This window comes from Periplaneta americana, chromosome 16 (genome assembly GCF_040183065.1).
Source record: "Periplaneta americana isolate PAMFEO1 chromosome 16, P.americana_PAMFEO1_priV1, whole genome shotgun sequence".
NCBI lineage: Eukaryota > Metazoa > Arthropoda > Insecta > Blattodea > Blattidae > Periplaneta > Periplaneta americana.
In genome coordinates, this window is record NC_091132.1 from 179,926,803 (window position 1) to 179,940,221 (window position 13,419).

General features: G+C 35.4%; 1 protein-coding gene across 1 annotated transcript in view; it reads right to left on the bottom strand.

The window, feature by feature from the left end:
* LOC138692114 (zinc finger protein 665-like) overlaps positions 1–9,606 on the bottom strand; it is a 39,139-nt gene extending 29,533 nt beyond the window's left edge. Inside the window, exon 1 of the mRNA XM_069815078.1 lies at positions 9,530–9,606. The gene's annotated coding sequence lies outside the window, so the exon portion shown is untranslated. The remainder of the gene's footprint in view (positions 1–9,529) is intronic.
* Between the last annotated feature and the right edge of the window lie 3,813 nt (positions 9,607–13,419).

The following is a 13,419-nucleotide window of genomic DNA, read 5'->3' on the forward strand; positions in this document are numbered from 1 at the left end:
AGAAAATAATAAGAAACTTAAAGTGACTTGCAATTTGCCAGCTATTTGGATATTCTTACCAGCATGTTTAATAATAATTCCACATATCCGTAGTGTACACTAGTGTCGTGCTATGTTCGAACATGAGAGGGTATATCACAGACCAGGACAGAGTACAGCACTGTGACGTCACCTCACTCCGCTCTGCCTTCCCGTAGTCGACGTCTCTGCAGGGATGTGAAATGTGGACAGGAGTTTGCAGGGAGGGAGGAGAGGGTATTAGGCGTGCAGGTAGCAGTGATGTAGGAGATAAATATAAGTGATCTGGCGTTCTTAACACAGTTTAATGCTTGACTATCCCAATGGTAATGTTAACTGTTTGAATTGCACATCTTGTGTACTGATTATAAACAATTCAATTTCTGCTCTATTATGCGAAAATCAATCTATAACAAAGTCAGTCTCATATGATGAACACTTTCTTGTATCTAATAATTACGTAGTATTTCATTGCAGTTAATTTGGCGAAAGAAATATAATCTATACTAATAATAAATCTGTAGCAAAAATTTTTCTGGTAATTTTCGATTTTCCAAACATAATTGATCCTAACATATATAATTAACCACCGTGAAACCGAATATCGCTTTTTTTTAAATTTTGTTTGTCTGTCTGTCTGTATGTTTGTTACCTTTTCACGCGATAATGGCTGAACGGATTTCGATGAAAATTGGAATATAAATTAAGTTCGTTGTAACTTAGATTTTAGGCTATATGGCATTCAAAATACATTATTTAAAAGGGGGGTTATAAGGGGGCCTGAATTAAATAAATCGCAATATCTCGCTTATTATTGATTTTTGTGAAAAATGTTACATAACAAAAGTTTCTTTAAAAATAATTTGCGATAAGTTTTATTCCTTGAAAAATTTTGATAGGACTGATATTTAATGAGATAAATGAGTTTTAAAATTAAAATAACTGCCATCTAAGGCCGTGTAATGAATTAAAAAACAAATGACATCGTCTATAAGGGGCCTTGGACAGCAACAATCAAAAGCTATGAAAGATAGCCTACAGAGAATGTTTCTGTGTTTGTATGAAGTAATATCGGAAGCAAAATTAACCGATTTGTATAATTAATTATTATTTCACCATTGGAAAGTTAGTTTCTCTATATGGACATAATGCTATTATGTTATTATAATATAATATAATATAATATAATACAATATCAGAACCATAGTGGGCCAAGCGCCATTTACTGAATACGTAGAAAACAAGGGTTAAGATTAAGTTATTACCATAATTCAATGGAAACCTATAACAAATAAAATAAAATATACACATTAAAACTAAATGATGTCAATCTTCATTAAGCTATGGTTGCATGTAATAAAAATTAATAAACATGTTAAAGGAATTGTCATTGCACCAAATGAGTGTCTCTGGACCAAAATGATCGGATTTTAATTATTTGGATGCAATTTAAATTAAGTAACATATTAAACGATTTTTCCTTCTATCAAACACGAATGTTCCCTGGATCAAATGTCCTATTTTAATTATGTAATTACTTTACATTTATTTCTAACGGATGCAGCGGAGCACATGGGTACGGCTAGTGTAAAATAAAAGAAGTATTTATTATGCACATTAATTTGTACGTCAAGATGTCCTTTATTTATAATTACTGCAATCACGCAACGTGCTTAAAATATTATAAATAATTAAAGCTTTGCTGTACTACGAGAAAATAGGTATATGGAAACTATATTTTGTTTTCTCTGCAATTTGGAAGAAGGCACAGAAAGATTATGTGGACATTTTTCTGAATTTTCTGTTTCTTTTTTCTTTAACTAATTTATCAATATTGGGACATAATGACTGGGCAATATATTATCTAAGACTGCATGTTAGGTTGCCATCTGACAAGGTACTTCTAGATTTAGGCTTAGCAAGTTTCATAACAGAAAATTATTGTTGGCATACATATGTCTAACCAAACATACATGATACCTAGGCAGCAAGTGCGTACAATCTCGGGAATCTGGCTTGGGAGAAATTCTTGTAAAAGTCAGCCAAGTCCTTCTTGTGTTATATTTTTGTCCTTCAACAAATCGTCACATTGTAAATTTAACAGTTCCAGTTGGTATCTACTAGGAACATCTTTGACATCTACTGAATAAGGGATTGCAAAGAGCTCAAATGTAGTAGAAACCGTTTCTACGTCATGAAAGCTCGACCCAAACTGGCGAAGAAGATCATGTATAATTTATTTGCATATATTCTCCAGAGAGACTAATGTCCGGATCACGCACTTGCGATAATTTTGAAAAATGCACAGTGTTTCCAGCCAGCAATTGATTTACCCATAGAGCCAATGACAATTTGAACGCTTTAACTCTATAGTATATCAGTTACGATTAGATCCTTGCCCTGAAGTGAAAAATTTAAATCGTTTAAGTGGCTTGTTAAATCAGCATGAAAAGACAAGTGACATCCAGGTTTTTTTACAACTTTTGACGTCGTACAAAATTTTGTCCAACATTCTCTAGAGGAGATAACTCCGTACGTAGGTGAAATTATTGGGGATCATCAGTCCGGTTTTCGGCGTAATAGATCGACTATTAACCAGATTTTTTGTATTCGAGAGATAATGGAGAAAACATGGGAGTATAAGGGTATAGTGCATCAGTTATTCATAGATTTCAAAAAGGCTTATGACTCGGTTAAGAGGGAAGTATTATATGATATTCTTATTGAATTTGGTACTCCCAAGAAACTAGTTCGATTAATTAAAATGTGTCTCAGTGAAACATACAGAAGAGTCCGTATAGGTCAGTTTCTATCTGATGCTTTTCCAATTCACTGCGAGCTAAAGCAGGGAGATGCACTATCACCTTTACTTTTTAACTTCGCTCTAGAATATGCCATTAGGAAATTTCAGGATAACAGGCAGGGTTTGGAATTGAACGGGTTACATCAGCTTCTTGTCTATGCGGATGACGTGAATATGTTAGGAGAAAATACACAACCGATTAGGGAAAACACGGAAATTTTACTTGAAGCAAGTAAAGCGATCGGTTTGGAGGTAAATCCCGAAAAGACAAAGTATATGATTATGTCTCGTGACCAGAATATTGTACGAAATGGAAATATAAAAATTGGAGATTTATCCTTCGATGAGATGGAGAAATTCAAATATCTTGGAGCAACAGTAAGAAATATAAATGACACTCGGGAGGAAATTAAACGCAGAATAAATATGGGAAATGCGTGTTATTATTCGGTTGAGAAGCTCTTATCAACCAGTCTGCTGTCCAAAAATCTGAAAGAATTTATAAAACAGTTATATTACCGGTTGTTCTGTATGGCTGTGAAACTTGGTCTCTCACTCTGAGAGAGGAACATAGGTTAAGGGTGTTTGAGAATAAGGTGCTTAGGAAAATATTTGGGGCTAAGCGGGATGAAGTTACAGGAGAATGGAGAGTTACACAACACAGAACTGCACGCATTGTATTCTTCACCTGACATAATTAGGAACATTAAATCCAGACGTTTGAGATGGGCAGTGCATGTAGCACATATGGGCGAATTCAGAAATGCATATAGAGTGTTAGTTGGGAGGCCAGAGGGAAAAAGACCTTCAGGGAGGCCGAGACGTAGATGGTAGGATGATATTAAAATGGATTTGAGGGAGGTGGGGTATGATGATAGAGACTGGATTAATCTTACACAGGATAGGGACCGCTGACGGGCTAATGTGAGGGCGGCAATGAACCTTCGGGTTCCTTAAAAGCCATTTGTAAGGAAGTAAGAGGGACAGGCTGATTTAGACTAGTTATGAATAATCTTAACTCAAAGAAACGCCGTTTATGTAGGCAACTTTGCATTACGATGCTCTCACCTGACGTCACACGAAATGAAGAACGTGCTCTTCCTCCACAAACGTCACACGGTCTGAAACTGTCTTCCTCTGGTATATCAAGATACTACCCTAGATCATATACACATATATGATCCAGGAGCGTATTTTGCGGGCTACCGGGGCTACCGGCGGTAGCCCAAGGAAATTACAAAAGAAAAAGTTTATAATATAACATAATGTAATAATTTTGTATTATTAGTTTTACCATAGTAATTAAAATTAAAGTAATTGTTAGATATATTTTGTGTAATAATAGGGTCAGCGGTAGCCCAAACCCTTTAACCAGTATACGCCACTGATATGATCTAGGATACTACGAACTTCGCCCTACTCCATAGGCAACCTAACAGTACGTGGAAATGAAGCATGTAAACTAAAAAAACCGAGTCTCTTGGAAACTAGTCAGAGGCCTATGTTCGGCTCAAGTTTGCTGAGTCTCTGTAGAATCGAAGCTCCCATCGCGTTTTTGTTCAGTCTTTCCCCTTCCTTACATACATATGTTCGGTGACTTTTTCTTTAGTTCCTCCTCTCTTTGTGCCATTATGTTTTGTCTGCACCAGGTACATATCTTGCAAGTTACGCAAAGTAATGAGTATAGGTAATTTTCCTTGTTATTAATATTACTGAACTTTCACAAAAATATACGTATAAATAAATCGAAAATCATATTAAAAAAAACTGTAATCTAAATTTTTATAATAATTTTCGCTTTTACGAAAATAATTGGCGTTAACATGTATACTGAACGGTTTTGAGAGCTAAAATAGCATTTCCGACATTTTTGTTTGTATGTTCGTATGTTTGTTACAATTTCACTCGATAATGGTCGAACTTCAAGTTCAGTATATCTTGTTGTCCATAGATGTGTCCACTAGTATTTTGTTAGTGATTTTTTTAGTTATTTATAGTTATTTTTATTTTCACGTTTTCAGCAGTAATATGACAGTCAGCTCTGTACTAGTAGGAGCAGGCTTTTTAATTATGGAACCGTGTGATAAGTGATTGTATACATGTATACTTCCATTCCAATCTTAATATGATTAAAAAAGTAATAATTGTTGTTATTTGGCGTGATCATCGAAGTAAATACTAGTGAAGAGAGGACTAGTTGTAATTTCTACTACAGAACTGCAATGTAAAAATATGTTACATTCGTCCATATGAATGTTTTCATGTGTTCAAATGGACTTTTCGGAGACCGAAATACCATTGGCATTGGTAGGGCATCCAAGAATAAAATATTCCTTGACTGACGACAAAGAATCGAAATTGTCTTTACAAACACAATTATGCTAATATGTCCTAGAAAGTAGAACATTTACGGTAAGTTACGTAAATAAAACGCCAAATCTTTTAAACTATACCGATGATACAGTAAATTAATTCCGGTCTATATTATTATTTAACATCGGTTATTATAGTTTACGAAACAGTAATGCAGTAGCGCCGCATGTCGGTATTCGTTCGAATCAGTATTAACAGCCAGGTAACTACAGGTCGAAGCACAGTTACCACTTGAAACACAGATAACTGTAAAGATAACGATAACTGTTGTTTCGGAAACTCGTTTCAAACATATGAGCGTGTTAAATCGTAGATAACTCTGTATGTACAGGTAACTGTCTTTCCAGAAACCGGGAATAAAAGTACTTTCTTTAAAAGGGGGGGGTAGAAGGGGGACTGAAGTAAATCGAAATATTTCGCTTATTATTGATTTTTTAGGATGTTACATAACAAACGTTGCTTCAAAAATGTCTGCCACAAGTCTTACCCTAAGAAAAATGTGTGTAGAGTCGATATTTAATGAAATATGAGTTTTAAAATAACCAGGGGCGTACACAAGGGGAGGTACCGGATTGAACCCTCCCTTAACTTAAAAAAATACATTCAGATTTGGGTATTTTTTTATCCATAATCGTTGTTCGATCTCTAATTTTTAACTGTCACAGTAACAAAATCTACATCAACATAAGGCATAGCCCTCCTACCTCACATTCAATATATTCATTATGTAAGTGTAATAATTACACAAGAATTATAATTATACAAAATTAAACAGAAGTTAAAATTTGTTAAAAATTGGCTGGCTCCTGAAAAATTTACGTTTCAAAGAATTTATAAGAATATTCATGAATACTTTCCACTATAGGCCTAACATAGTGCAATTTATTAATAAATATACCGTTAAATAATAATAATAAAAAATTTAATCATGGTTTAATTAACGACGCTCGCAACTATTACCGGACACCTAGCAGTTCTGCGCGCGAACGATGATGGTGCTGCTACCTAGGCGGCCGGTATGGCGATACTCGCGAAACAAGCTGTAATCAACTGCAGTGTATATTGTTGCTGGGCTAGTTAATAGTTTTATTAATTAGTGCTGTGTTAAAATGTCAGGGTGTATATGTGCTGTTAGTAATTGCTACAAAATTACAGCATTACAAATTGCTCCAAATCGTACTTTCGATTTTCGAGAGATCATAAAACGTGAGTCAACAACATTCTTTAGTAGGCCTAATTCCTTCGTCTTTGTGTTGACAGAAATATACAAATTAGCTTCTTTATTTAGACCTAATAAATGTATAGAAGTTAAAATGTATCGGAAATTTTAAGGTTTTGTCGAATTAAGTTTTATTGTTGTCCACATGCCTTTATTAATTATTAGAAACATCAGATTACTATCAATTTTATCTTTACAGTTGTCAGCAGTGCGCATATAAAGGATTATTGTAAATTCATTCCTAATATCAGAATTGATTTTGTCTCACTAAACCAAAGAAACTATATGAAACAATTAATTACGGAAAGTAATATAAAGTATGTAATATTTCTCATAATATGCAGCTTTGATATAAGATAACAATTTTACATTAAATATTATTCAACATTTCTTAAGTGTTTCATATATTATTCCAAATTAGTAACTCGCGTTTCAAACAATAGTCCGAATTCCACTATGTTAATGTTTATATTTGTGGTCGTAATTCCACGCCGCTCCGCTAGATGTCAGGTCCGCGATATTTTGTACTCACGTCAATGCTGCTAGTATACAGCTGTCCGGTATTATTATAGTAAGATATTTGGTTATATCAGCGTCGCCGGTGTGCCGGAATTTTGTCCCGCAGGAGTTCTTTTACATGCCAGTAAATCTACTGACATGAGCCTGTCGCATTTCAACACACTTAAATGCCATCGGCCTGGGCCGGGATCTAACCGCAACTTCGAGGACAGAAGGCTAACGCTGTATTGACTATGCTACCGAGGCCGATAATAATAATAATAATAATAATAATAATAATAATAATAATAATAATAATAATAATAATAATACTTTAAATACAGACAATTTGAAATGTAAATAATTTTATGCTCGACCATGCCGAAATGTAGTAATTATACACCTGGTAGTAGTCCTTCAATGCATGTCATTAAAGTACACCTAGTCATTAAAGTTCAGGTTTTCGATTATAAAGACAACGAGGGAAACGTCACGGAGGCTGGAAATCCAATACTGTCGCAGAAGGTTATGTTCTGTTACCATAATAATTAGCGTTAATTGTAAATAATATTCAAATAAATTCAATTTGTCATCTCGTTTTTCAATTCTACATCAATTTCCACGTTATATCAAAATTTGCTGCTGCTGCTGCTACTGCTACTACTACTACCACTACTACTACTACCACTACTACTACCACCACTACTACTACCACTACTACTACTACTACTACTACTACTACCACTACTACTACTACTACTACCACTACTACTACTACTACTACTACTACTACTACTACTACTACTACTAGTATTATTATTATTATTATAACTATTTCTTACCAATGTTTATTATTGTCACACTAACATTAGTTATCCAATCTTCATTATTTACTTTCATGTTGTTTTATGATCTAGATATTAATGTAATAACTATGTAAGCAATTGTATTCAATTAGAATTGGAGTCTGGCTGTACGGAAGAGAAAGCCTACTGGCCTTAGCCCTGCCAGATTAAATAAATAAATTATTATAATTATTGTTCCTCGGAAAAAATCATTACTTTTGCGTCTGCGCACATCTCACAATTTACGAGCTTGCACAAGGTCACTTCTACTCTTCAGTGAGATGCGAATAAAATGAAAACTTCTGAATAATTTCAAGTTAGAAATATGGTCGAGCATAAAAAGTCGTATGAAACTTGCCTATAATGGTAATTAAGACGCTTGTTTGAAAATTATGAAACGAGCGCAAGCGCTCGTTTCATAAACAAACATACTCGCGTCTTAATTACTATCATTATAGGCTCGTTGCATAATGTACTATTAATAAACCCCACCTTGACAAAATTGCGAGTACGACACTGAAAATAACAATGAGTTTTATATCCGACACAATACTTTCTTTCATCGTCCGTATAGTCACACACGTATTGTTACCGAGCAACTGTGATTTATTTGAATATTATGCCAAGAATGTAATTATAGCTATTTTGTGTCGGTAATTGGTAGGCCTATAGTAAAAAGTGTTACGTATTTTTAAAACAAAGCGTTATTTACCTATATGTACCCATAATTCTGTGGATATTTAAAAATAATTTTGTAATAAAAATTACCTATCCTTAAATTTAAATAAATTTTCACAAGATTTGTTCTAAAAGCCTTACGCAGCTAAAAGCATGAAGGGTTGGGAGGTGAGGATAGGAGAGGCCAGAGCGCTTCAAGGGGCAGATTGAAATGAGTTGAATAGATCCGCTTCTTCAAAACAGACTGGTTCTTGTCACGCTCGACAAACTTGAATCGAATATAGTGCTTGGAAAAAAAAACACACACACACACACATATATAGGAGCACAGATGACCATGTCGATTCTAGGGTTGTTAAAGTATTTACCTTACAAACAAATCCGGACAATTGAAGACTGAAGTTGTCAGAATAGTACATTATGCAACGAGCCTATAATGGTAGAAATTAAGACGCGAGTATGTTTGTTTATGAAACGAGCGCAAGCGAGTTTCATAATTTTCATAGGAGCGACTTAATTACCATATAGCCAAGTTTCATACGACTTTTTATGCTCGACCAAATTTCTAACTTGAAATTATTCATAAGTATTCATGTTATGATTATGTAAGTGAAGAGCGGAAGTGACCTTCTAAATTGTGAGATGTGCGCAGACGCGATAGTATTGAGGGAAAATTTTAGAACATGGACTGCACCTACCAAATTATGTCTTAAAATACTAAAAAGAGCAGATTTGTCTGCGTTTGTCGAATGCGCATCATTATATTTACGAAAAGGCACTTTTCAGTGCCAATAATTTATTTTGTGTGCACAAGGTTGGAATTTTGAAGTAAGAGGGAAAGGGTGCAATCCGTGTTCTGAAGTTATCCAAAAACAATAGTGAAGAGCATAGCATAATAGTTTCAAATTGAGCCTAAATGAGTCTTCCTGTTCGATTTTGATAACGAGTCAAAGAATGAAATACATTGCTCCATTTCTCGACTATGAGCGGACTTAATTTATACCACAAAGGAGAGATTGGTTCAAGTCCCTTTGTGAAGAATAAATCATGCAACTTATGGTAATATAATGTAGCAATATATACCTATACACTTACTTTTGTGGAAGAATATAATGCACTGCTGATAGTTTCTAGCATTAACCGTGTTCAATATTAATGTGGATCGATAGGGATGATATGATCAAGGAAGCCATGATAGTAGTTTGTGAAAAATCAATAGGTTCGTTCCAGTGTTGCCAAGTCAGCGGTTTTGTAGCTAAATCTGGTGTTTTCACGACTACGGTCAGCTACAGAACTTTACCGTCAGCGGCTAGCTATTTATTTGCCGTTTTTTATGATTCCGACAGTGGGAGACGATATTTTTTAGTTTTATTTTTCTGTAAAGTTGTTGTAATTGTTTCTATATGTACTTGCGGATAATAATATTAGTTAAAAATAAACCAGAAATTAATATGGTATTATCACAATTTTTCATTGTGTGAGTGTAAAATATCAACGTTTTATGTTAACTCGATTTGATACACCCATGTCCATTTCCTGCCTCATCCATTGTTGTTGTACAAATAAGGTATGCCACATTCGTTAAACTCTTAGGGTCGAATTCATAGTCGTCACTTATAAAATGAGGAAACACTTACTGTAAGTAATGAGCATTTCCTTAGCACTTATTTCAGATCGTATTGCAGAGACGCTACTCATTCATATGCCCGAGCATTCCCTTGACATCGAAAGAAATATGGCAACATGGTTAGACGTGAGCGCTTTCCTACATTCAATTGTTTCCCAGCGCCTTCAAATTGTTAAATCGGCATTATTGTCGTACACAAATACAGAAGTAAATATTATAGAGCTAAAAATTATACAAGATGTCCAGAAAGCATTTTACAGAAAAGAAAGAAGTGAGCTAAGATAACTAGTTATGAAATATGGAGATATCGTCGAAAAAAAAAATCATAATTGTTCTCTCCAAAAGAAGAAATTGACATGGAACAAAATTGCAGTTGAATTTAATGCAAACTCCGGAAATATTCCTGTAAGTAAATCATTTTCACTTATTTTTCAGTTATTTTTATGCTAAACAATGAGGAAATGATATAATTACGCAAATTTTAACAGCTTATTCTTTGGGCAGAATACACACAAAGTGCAAATAACTCTTTGTTGGGACGTGAATACTTTTCGAAAAAAAATGCCACTTATATCTACCTGAAATACTGCTGTATCACAAAATCTCAAAGCAACCAGTACTTTCAGCAGTGGCGAAATCGGTAAGCCTCATGGTTGTATTGTGAATTGAAATGAGAGACACCAGAATATTCACAACAGTGTTCTTGTCGAAATGGTATCTCCTCTTAAATTGTTGACAGGGGCGATTTCTCAGGGCATGCTATGCTTGCTGCGCAAGCTCAATATTTTCGTAGAATGTGTATTTCTCAAAATGGCGTTACGTACATTAAAATTCATTTTGATTTTTGGAATACTGTATAGGCGTAATACCATCCGCAGGTTGCACACCGCAAGTATCGCAACGCTTGCTCGTTTCTTGGAGCTACAGGAAAGACGTAGAAATAGCGAGAATATGATGCGCGCGCAAGTGCCTTCCTCCTTACTCCGTCCTAGGCGCACTATGCGTTGTTTGAAGCTCTGGTCCGAGAGCTACACCAACGCCAGAAAGAAAGGGAATGGAAATTATTTGGGTATTGAAATAGTTAATTACAATTTCAACATGCAGCTTTGATTAAAATTATAATAAATAACGTACACAAATTAGTAATTAAAAAAAATATAGTTTTAGATGATAATCCCCCAGTACACGACATTGAATTATCGAAATTCTTGCCTTCCATATTTTTTGTCATCTTTTTATAGAAAATGATGGAAATTCTATTTTCTGCAATTAGAATTAACTGCGAAACGCTAATAATTAAGCATCCTGTTCTTAGCAAAGATGATCACAGTTATAGCATCTCTGGATTTAGTACATAACGATCCGCGAAAGCGTTCCAAAACTATAAAACGTCTTTGGTTCCAACAGCATCCAGTCCAGTTTCAATCACAGACTTACTAAATAACCGCTAGACCGTTCACTGGCGCTAGTGTTATGCTCCCAAATTGAACAGTCGACGAGCGGCCATTTGTTTGGTAGATCTGAATAAGTATGGTTCTTTCGTGTGCTGCTTTTTATTGCAGCAATGCCCACGGATGTAACGATAAAGAAGGAAGGAGTGTTATATTTCACTGGTTAGTTAATCCTTAATTCCTACGACGATTTTTTCTCCATATTATGTAACAGAAGACAAAATATTGTACTTGCCATGTGACTATGCTTCAAGTTTCCTCTGGGGTTGTTGGGAGATTGATGACTTCGAAGGGCTTCCAAAAGTCTGGAAGTTAATTACAACACAAATCAATGGTTTGGTTACACTTCTCCTTCAAAATATTTGCCCAACATTTCAACATATTTGGGAATACCAAATTCAATAAGAATATCATATAATACACCTCTCTTAACTCAGTCATATGCCTTTTTGAAATCTATGAATAACTGATGTACTGTACCCTTATACTCCCATTTTTTCTCCAATATCTGTCGAATACAAAAAAATCTTATCAATAGTCGATCTATTACGCCTAAAACCGCACTGTTGATCCAATAATTTCATGTATGTACGGAATTAATCTTCTCAAAAGAATATTGGACAATATTTTCTACAACGCCAACAAAAGTGATATTTCTCGAAAGTTTCCGCAGTTAGTCTTCTTCCCCTTCTTAAAAATAGGTACAATTATCAACTCCTTCCATTGTTGTAGTACAATTTCCTTTTCCCAAATTGCAAGTACAAGTTGTACGAGTACAATGAATAATAGTTAAATGTCATTTTCTTTTAATTGTATGTCATCTTTCCATTACTTTAAGGGCATATTAATGATAGTTTAAAGTAGGTTTTTAGGTCATCAACATCCGCCCCCTATTAATAACTGTTTTCCCTGTATCCATTACGTTCACAAATTTAATAGTTTTCATTTTAGATTTGAAATAAAATAATAATTCGCAATAAAGCATTTTTTGTTGTATACAAATCGGACAGACTTCATGGTGACAGCAATTTTGATTAATACATTCAAACAATGGCATCAACAGTCACCGACTTGAGAGCAAGATAGTGACAAAACGAAACTGAACACCCAGAACATCAGCCTAACCTTCAGACTAAAACATTCATACAACAGATGGACTTGGCCTCTATTCCTGATGCATAATACAAGTAATGAAGGGAGCTTATCCAGCCTGGAACGATGATGGATGGATCATCAGTTGACAACTATAGGACGCAAGATAGACATGCCAGGCCGGCAATGGGACGGAGGAACGCTCTCTGGAGGACACAGACCTCATTATGCTCATTAATGGTCTTGCTCGGCATCTTTCCGATGTCTTGGCAAGCGTCCAGTTCGAAGATCTTGCACTTGACGCCGAAGTTGGGGCGCTGCCTGGGGTCGTCCTGCTCGCTGCAGATCTCGATGTCCAGCAGCGTGGAGCATTCCGCATCGCCCAAGCTCTTGAAGTCGTAACTCAGACATAGAGTTGATCTTCATTTTGCCGATGGGGAGCACCTCGCCTTGTGGATATTCTCGACCATGGCTTCATTAAAGATCGGACATCCTCTCTCCTTTCTTCGTGGAAGTTTTGTTCTTGTGAACTTTCTACCCGTGCTCAAGCAGGTACGCTACACATTAAATGAGAAAGATCTCTTCCAACGAAATACAGTTAGGAAATGATCCCAGGATGGAGGCAGCATTCCCTCGCTGAACCGCTATTCCAATGCGTTGACGAAGGAAATTGATACATCTAGGATCGCCGGTACGGGACAGTAGGCGTGTACCAATTTGGGAATTATATTTCTGGTAGCGAACAGAGAATTATCTCGAATAAATGGGGAAAATTGTGTCCGGAAACAGATTTCGTTTTAAGTTACCTCAGACGA